A 9,873-nucleotide genomic window follows, 5' to 3' on the forward strand; every position below is an offset into this window, starting at 1 on the left:
CAATGATATTACACATTTTATAATCAATAGCATGATTGTTTTTGTCGCATAATACTGTAATAATTTGTTATAAAATACAATGGTTAGTCTCTAAATATTACCTAAAATTGAAAATATTTTATGGTCCTTCACTCATCAATCAAGTAATATACATATATATATATATATATATATTGAAAGAGCTTCAAAAGTTAGACCAACAGGATAAGAAAAACAAGACTTAAACAAAGACTAAGTGGTAGCCTACAATAAAGCACGTCTCCATGAGCCACCGGGGGAGATCCCGGCCTTGATGAAAGAGAGACAGTTCTGGCGAGCATCGTCCATGACCAGCGAGTTAATCCGCCACCACATTCCAATCTCTAGGGATCACTATGAATAGCATCATGGAGTTCTAAGTAGTCCGTGAATATATGATGAATCTCCAAATGCCATTCCAACATGGTCTTCAAAACAATCTTCATAGCCAGCAATTCTGCTTCAAGACTCGACTCCGCCCAAACTTGGGAGCAACCTGTCAAACACACTTTGCCATTAGCATATAAGAAAACAAACCCAATACTTGTTGCAGAATCAGCAAACACCCAAGAAGCATCAATAAACAACAGCATGTTGGGAGTGAATAGATGACTAAGATTAAGTAAGAACTTCCCCATCTTAATGTGGTTATTGTTTCTATATTCTTTAACATGTTCCAAAGCGTGATTGGCTATCTTGGTGAAATCTAATTGAATTCCTCTGAAAATAAAATCACATATGATCTTCCAAATTAGCCTAAAGTTTACAGCTATTGCCAAGGATATCAGCTTGGATTTCCTCACCAACAACCAATTACCACTTATGGCATCATTAAAAAAAAACCAACATAACTCCCAACATAGCACTCAACAACTGCCAAATGCTCTGAATTCTATGGCACTCCCAAAATAGATGATCAATGTTTTCCCAACTCAAATTTTAGAAAATGTAATAAGTGGCAGGCGTCAAATTTAAGCTATGAAGGATATCATAAGTTTGGATTCTGTCATGCATAACTAACCAAATATAGAATTTCACTCTAGGAGATACCCAGAGTTTCCACAGTTCAGACCAACCCTGCCAAGTAAAATCTTCCATGTTTCTCCCATTAAGGAATTTGTAGATCATTGTAGAAAGACAATTAATGTTAGAGACTGGGTAGCGCACCCAATTATTGGGGGAATTAGGATCAATGGTACACAATCTCTTGATAGGAGGATTAAAGGAGGATCCAAAAACCATCTCAAAATTGTGAAAAACCTAACAATCATTGATGATGAAATCAGCAACATGTAAATCATCCAAATCCATATCCATGTTGATAAAAGTGGGTTTATAGCACAAAGGCATGTCAAAACACCAAGGATCATAAAAATGTTACCCACATCTTAAAATTGGGTATCATAAAAAAAAAAACCATGTCAATATATATTCTTAAATAGTATATAGTATTGATGAATAAATACTTCATTGATGATGAAAGTCGATGAAAGTTTATCATTATCACAATTTGTCCATATTATTAGATACATTTATCATTTAATTAAATCTGATAAATATACTAATGTTTGAGAGAATAAAAAAATCTATAATATTCATAATTACTAAGTAATATACATCAAATATGTTTTTTTAAATGATACAATTAATGAATGGAAAATTATTTGTTTATAAATATTATAATTACAATTATTTGTTTAAAAATATTATGGAAAATTTAAAAAAAAATTATTCCCCTTCTCTCATCGTTACATAACAATTAAGTAATTAAAATGGTTTCCACATATTATAAGTGCACATCATCATAAAAATATTCAATGTCACTATATATTCTCAAATAGTTTAATATTATTGATGAAAGAATACTCCGTAGATGAGGAAAGTTCATCATTAACTGAAATTTCTTATGTCATTAGATACATTTATCATTAATTAAATATGATAAAATATGAATCTCACGAGAAAATAAATATTCAGTAACATTTATGATTGATAAATAATATACTACAAATTTTTTTTTATAATGAAAAAATTACCGAATGATTATCATATTATTTATCCATTATAATACATTTAATAATGTGACAAATAATTATAATTTTGTGACATATAGGCTATCTATCAAAGCCATTATTTTAAATGAATTATAATAAATGAATTTTTAAAAAATATAAATAATATTATATCACAAATCCTATATGGAATATACTATATAATAAGTAATTGGAAAACATAATGCAAATAAAATAGATATTGGTAAAAAAATTAAAAAAAAAAAACACACACACACACACACATTGAGAGAGAGAGAGAGAGAGAAAGGGGATAGGGGTCCGATAAGTTAACCTTATGTTAACTCAATTGTCCATAGATTATACTAAGTTGTATGATACTGTGCATAATAATAATAATAATAATAATAATAATAATAATAATTATAATAATAATTATTATTATTATTATTATTATTATTATTCATGTTAATACTTAATGTGATAAATGCATTCATGCATTTATTCAGTTGATGTGGAATAATGAATTAAAAACCGGACCGGACTAGCCGGTTCAACCGGGAATCGGCCGATAAACTAGTCTGATTAGTCACATAAACCATTAAAAAAATAGACCGGCCGGTTCAACCGGTTCAACCGATGAACCGGTGAATCGATTGGACCGGACCGGCTAATCTATTAATTTAAATTATTTAATTGGTTTATTTATTTATAATAAAAAACTTAAATGAAATGAATAAACTCATTAACGTAGTCCAAACTTCAAAAAGGCAAAAAAGTCAAAAAAATAAAAGCAAGATGCATAATGATATTAATATATTATGATTTATTATCATTAATTTATTATGATTAACTTATAATTTTACACTAATCAATAATTAAATCATTAAAGTTAAAGTGTTAAACTAAACATTTGAACTGTTTGGTTTTTATTTTTTAATCATTATTTTTATTGTATATTTGTAGACTTATATTTTATTTTATTTTTTATTTTTTAATATTTGTTGTATAGTTGTATCCTTGTATATTTGTATTTTGAAAATTTTAATTTTATGTAAAGTTGAGATTTTGTGACCTTATAAAGGTAATTTAACTTTGCATTATGTAATTTTGTATCTTTTGTATTATTTTTTTCTTATTTTTGAAATTATTTTTTACTTATTTTTAATTTTTAAATATTTATTTATTTAAAAGAATTAAATATGATTGAACCGGCCAGTGCAACCGGTTCAACCGGTTTGACCGGAACCGGTTGCCTAAACGGGTCGACAACCGGTCTGGTTATTAAAACATTAATGTTGAATTCTTTTGTATTTGAAGGAAGAATAATTTAATCAAATTATGCTATTATGTTTACATTGCAAATTTGATGATTTGTTTCTAAATGCACTCATGTTATATAGATCCAAAAGCTTGACTAGAAGTCGTAAGCTGATTTGAATGTTTGCAAACTTTTTTTGAGGTAAGAATTTTCTTATATTATTTTATACTTATATGATATTTATATTTTGTGAATTTAGTATCTTACTACAGCTTTTTAAATTATTTCTTGTTGATCACCTTACTCTAGTTCTGTTGCAAAATATTTATGCAAAATTCACATAATAACTAAGACCCATGATATTAAATGATATTAAAAATACTGATTTATTACATGTGGCAAGTAAATCAAAGACTGCATGTAACATAATAAAATGAATGGATATTATAAATGCTAAAAGAATGCATAGTAGAAATAATAGCGGAATTAATAGTGTGCTTGGAGGTGTTAATAAGCCAATTTGTGGGTCCATTCACTTAGGCGCGCAAGCGCGGCTGTCCCGTCCCTCGTCGTGTGCCCGACCCCACGCGCACAAGCGCCGCATTCTCTCATGAACGTGCTCGGCGGAGCCCTCGTGCCGACCCACGTCACCGGCTAACCCATGTGCAAGTGACGTTCACATGGAACTTTTCCCTTCTTCGGCCTTCAAAGTTCTCATTTGAATATTTGCTACTACCACCAAGATCCGCACCGGCGACCGCTCCGCCCAGGCTCAGAGGGAGGGAGGGAGGGACGGGACGGGATGGACCGCGCGGGTGCTGCCCAGCACGGTGTGGCAGCGCCGGTGGGGCCGTCCGGTCGATGGCGGCATCCAGGTCCGAAGCCCCTCCCCCTTCGTTTGGCATCACATGAAACCCCCTCGGCCACTATTGATGACCGCTCCACCATAGTAATTCAACCTAGTACGAGAGGAACCGTTGATTCACACGATTGGTCATCGCGCTTGGTTGAAAAGCTAGTGGCACGAAGCTACCGTGTACAGAAGTATGGTTGAACGCCTCTAAGATTGGAGGTGTTAATAAGCCAATGATCAAACACTTCGATCACATTGTTATATTGGCGCTAATGATGAAGTTGATGTTGAGTCTATACTACAATTAGACTCACGTGAACTTGATGGTGGTTTTAGAACCCATTTCAACAAAAATCCATTTCTAATATAAGTGGGTTGTTCCAATGCCGATGCTTCAACAAGTAGATCAGAATATATGTTTGGACTCTTGGAATTTGATCTACTAATGACCAATAATAAAGATATTTGTGCTGATCATAATATTGATCTTTTGCTAAGTCATATTAATATAAATGATTCTTGTGTTGTTTTAAACAATCGACATAAGAGTTAGCCTTTTCCTTCTTTAGTTATTCCCCATTTTTCTATTATCGTTTTTTCTGAAATAGCTACATCTTTAATTTAAGCATCCTCAATTTTCTCAAATTGATAATTACAAATTTTTCACATATACGGTTGTATGAATTGTTTTTCTCCATCACTAATGGTATTCATGTTGAAAGAAAGATTGTACTAACTGTTACTTTGTCAGAAATTACATCACTTTTATTACCAGAGGTAAAACTACCCACTCTAGATTCAAAATCCCAATAAATATTCGAGAATGCACTACATGTAAAATCAGCAAGCAAACTCAACAAGCAAGAATGATTGAAGAAATAACTTTGATTGTTTGGGATGAAGCTCCTATGATTCACATGAATTGTCTTGAAGCATTAAACAAAACCTTACAAGATCTTCTCTCAGAAACAATCATCTACAAACCTTTTTGGAGGCAAAACAATAGTTCTTGGTGGGGATTTCCAACAAATCCAACCAATTATTCCATATGGCAGCAAAACAGATATCATAAATACTACTATAACCTAATCACAACTTTGGAAAGAATGCAAAATATTAAAACTCAAGACTAATATGAGACTGCATAGAAACAACCTTGATGAAGAAAGTCAAAATCAATTAAGAGAATTTGCAAAATAGTTGTTACAAATTGGTGATGGCACAATTGCATCTATCAAAAGAAACCATAGTGATCTTGATGAAGGAGATTGGATAGAAATTCCACAAGATCTATTAGTTGAAGACTTATGTAATCCAATACAATCAATCATTGAAGTTATTTATCCACAATGCTGGCTGAACTATATAAAGCCATAATACTTAAGGCAAACAGCTATAGTTACATCATACAATGAAATTGTTAATATATTAAATGAAATAATCAACAACAAAATTGAAGCTGATGTGTAGAAGTATTTAAGTTCAGACTACATTTTTAAAGCTTCTACATCTGCTGAAGTAAATGCACCATTATATACAACTAAATTCTTAAATGCATTAAAATTTGCAAGCATAATGAATGATGAGCTTACATTAAAATTAGGTAGTGTGATAATGCTTATAAGAAACATTGGCCAAGCGAATGGCTTTTGCTATGGAACAAGATTGATAATTATACAAATGCATCAAAACATTTTGGAGGCAAGAATTATATTCGGATCCAACATAGGAGAAAAAGTGCACATTCCTTGAATTATTATGCATGTGCAAGAAGGCAAATGGCCATTCACCATGTGCCAAAAGCAATTCCCCATTAAGCTTTCATATGCAATGACTATAAACAAAAGTCAAGGGCAAACACTTGATTTAGTAGGTTTGTTTTTACCCAAGCCTGTATTTTCACATGGCCAACTCTATGTTGCATTCTCCAAAGTATCCTTTGCTACAGGACTAAAGGTTTTAATTCTTAATAATACTGGGAAGAATACAAACAACATAAAGAATGTTGTCTACAAAAAAGATTTTGATAGTATACAAATTAGTTCAAATCCTGAACGTTGAAATTGTGTTCTATTATAGTTACAATCATATACATACCCAAAAAAATATATATCATGTTTATCTCTAATTATTTCTAACTTCTATATTACAGAAAATATCGAAACTCGAAACAAAAAAAATACTGAATAAATTATGTCTTTGTTGTTTTGTAGATAGTCAACAATGAGTCTCAAGAAAATATCACAGCGAAAGCCACCTGGCCAAAACCAGGCCGTGAAAATTAGAATAACAAAAAATATGGGATTGTTATATCCCAACTTTAAAAAAATTCCTTGGTGTAGCATTCGTAGCAACAGATGCAAAGGTATTCATCATATATTGTCCTATCAATTTTTGTAAATACTATTTATATGTTTTTTTAAGAAATTATATCTATAAAAATATCATTCTCAGGGTGATGCCATCCATGTCTAAATAAGAGAAAATGGTTGTTCAAGCTTCCGAGATAGGCTCATCGAAGGAGCAGTGTACCACATATCCAAATTTCAAGTTATTAAAACAGTTGTTAGAAATTTATCGATAATGAGAGAATTTGCCATATTTTAACATCTAATACACTGCTCAAGTTAATCCCTGATGATCCTGCATTTTAGCCAAGGTATTACTTTCAATATTTTGATCGAGAAAAGATGGCACCATATGCAAATTTTGATAAATATTTGACAAGTAAAAAAAAAACATTTATTATTTATTCACATTTCTTGCATTTTCCAATTAAAGTTACAATTCTAAAATCTTATCAATGTTGCCCAATATATATAATCATGCTTTTACTAACAAAATCAAATCTATTTAAAACAATACATATGCAATTGGTACTTTGATTTCTATAGGCCCAATTACTGTTGTTCAATTAATGAAGTTTTCCAAAACTGTTCAGAAGAGAGATGTTTTTATCAAAGAGCGAAGGTAAGCAACAAGAAAACATCTTTGATTATAGTTTGTACATTTGAGATATATGTACTTACCTAAAATTCTAACCATTTTCAATTAAATAAAAAAAAAGGGCGATGAACTTAGAATAACTATATGGGAATTCTACTTTTCTCAATTAAATGATCATAATAAGCTATAAATGCAATCAAGGCCTATACTTATCATTACTGGAACTATTATTCAAATATTCCAAGGTGAGTACAAAATGTGATTGTACAAAATTATTACTATACGTAAATAGACAATCAACAATTACTAACATTTCAAACTATTTAACAGGAATCATATATTTGGCTTCTATTTCGCCAATCTGAATTTATGTAAATCTAGATATACTCGAGACAAAAGTTATCAGAGAACAGTAAGACTAACACTTAACAATTTTAAAACTAGGGAAAGAAACTCAATTTGATTTTCAAACTCATAAATTACCATTTGTGAAATAAAATAGACAAGGACTTGAAAATCAACAAGTGCAGCTACTATCTATACAGAACCAAGAAGCCACTTTGCAACAAAAAACTTCACAAGCTGAGTGTTCAACAATTAATAAATTGTTGAAGTTTGACCCAACAACAATTGGTATAAGTAAAAACAACCATATCTTGAAGCTTAATTCCCAAATTAGTAAATTATATAAATCTACACTTATTGCTAATAAACTATAATTACTAATTTTGCTATAAAAAAATTTGTACTGTTAACTATATTCAAATGTGATGTATGGGTTGAGAAGATCGACACATCTAATGGTTGGTTTTACAATTCATGCAATATTTGTAACAAATGCCTTGCTGAATCAGTATATAGTTATTCTTGCTACAAGCACGGACCTACGATTCTGAGGGTAGTGTAAGTATAATCAATAATTCCATGTTAAACCTAGTTTATTATGCATAATTATAATAATTATTTTGACAAAATAATCATGTTACATGATGAGACTACCTATGATTGTGAGAGATAAAATTGAGGATATGGAAATAGAATCAATGGCGAACATAAAGCTTGATTTGCTGTTCACGACAGAAGAGATCTCAAAAACAAAAGTGCCTAAATAAATTCGTAGTATAATCGACAAGAAATTCAGTTTAACTGTTGGTCTCTCACAACAAACAATTAAAGATGATGTGCTCACCTACATAATTTACAATGCAAAACCTATTATTTTACATGGAGAAAGCTCGAAGGGGAAAAACATATACAACTAGCAATAGAAGGATCAACTGAGCAATCTACATCAGAAATTGATGAAGCTAGCAGCAAGCGTAAAGTAAGTGAACTACTGGAATCATTATCAAAGATTGAAATTTTTTCAGATCTATGAATTGAAAGCCTCAACAGCAAAGAAACAAAAAAAAAATACACCTAAGCAAGAAAGAAAGAAAAAAGACAGTTATGAGAAAAATGATGAGATGGAATAACACTTTCAAATCTATATAAAAAAAAAAGATCAATGCTTTTCCTGCAAGGCAGTAAACCAGGTAATATCTATTACAATCACACGATCAAAGACTACTATAAACTCGAAATAATGACTAATGTTGTTTTATACTTCAATAGGATGAATGTGAAAGAATTATGTCATGCTATGTTTGGCTATATAACTGCTATGCATGATCGTCTTTAGTAATTTCAATAATGTAGATAATGTTTTAAGTTTTTTAGGTTAAAGAAATTTGCACAGGACATAATAAAGCTTTGAAGAAATGACAAATTAACCATAGTTTACAAGCTCATAAGGAAAGGTATGCTTTCACAATTACATTATTACGTACACCTTAACAACATATAAAGTATTAGTTGAATAAAATATTATCTTTTGAAATAATTATTTAAGTATTTTCATCAATGATATTATCTTTACAAACTTTTGTTTGTCATATTTAGTTATTGCAAGAAAAGAATACTATTTACTTCCAAAGATATTTTATTGGGTTGTTACATATTGTTAAAAACTATTTCAAGGAAATAATCATGGTTGTTTTTGTTGTTTATAGACTTTACTATGTTTTTAAATTGAAGTTTGAAAATATATTTGTTTCTTATCTCTTAATTTTATATATTTTGGACATTTTCCTTCTTGAGCATTAAAATCCTTTTCATTATCCTTCCATCATTCTATACGAATAAGAAGATAAAAACCAAGAGGAAAGCTTAATATTTGATATGATTTTTTTTTTTTTCCAAAGTATCTAATGAAGTCATTTTAATCATTCAATAAAAAATATAACATATTTTCAAAGTAATATATTTCCCAAATTTTTCACATCTAAAAATATACTTCCCATAATCGAAATTGATTTAAAAATTACATTCCCTAATGGTTTTTCCCAAAATTTATAGTATCTTTTTGCAATTTTTGTGTGTGTGATATGTCTTTAAACTAGCATTTACTTTAAATTGAATATAGAAAAAGTTTTAATGTTGTGGAAACATGTTTTTATTTATCAAAATGTCTTGTGCGGTTACGATATTATGTATTTATAGCTTGTTATATTGGTATTGTTATTTTATTTTGATTACATTTTATCTATATAAAAATAAAATAAAATTTGATACATTTATTAATGGTAAATGTGTTTATTTGCTTCTATAAAATGCATTTTGGAAATCTATAAATTAATAATAGTAGATCCAATTCCCATCATTAAACTTGGCCAATTAAATATCTTAATTTACATTTTTGATTCATGTCAAAGATTCATTTTAAATTTGAAATGAGTCAATTA

The sequence above is a fragment of the Dioscorea cayenensis genome, chromosome 15, assembly GCF_009730915.1.
Source record: "Dioscorea cayenensis subsp. rotundata cultivar TDr96_F1 chromosome 15, TDr96_F1_v2_PseudoChromosome.rev07_lg8_w22 25.fasta, whole genome shotgun sequence".
Taxonomy (NCBI): Eukaryota; Viridiplantae; Streptophyta; class Magnoliopsida; order Dioscoreales; family Dioscoreaceae; genus Dioscorea; species Dioscorea cayenensis.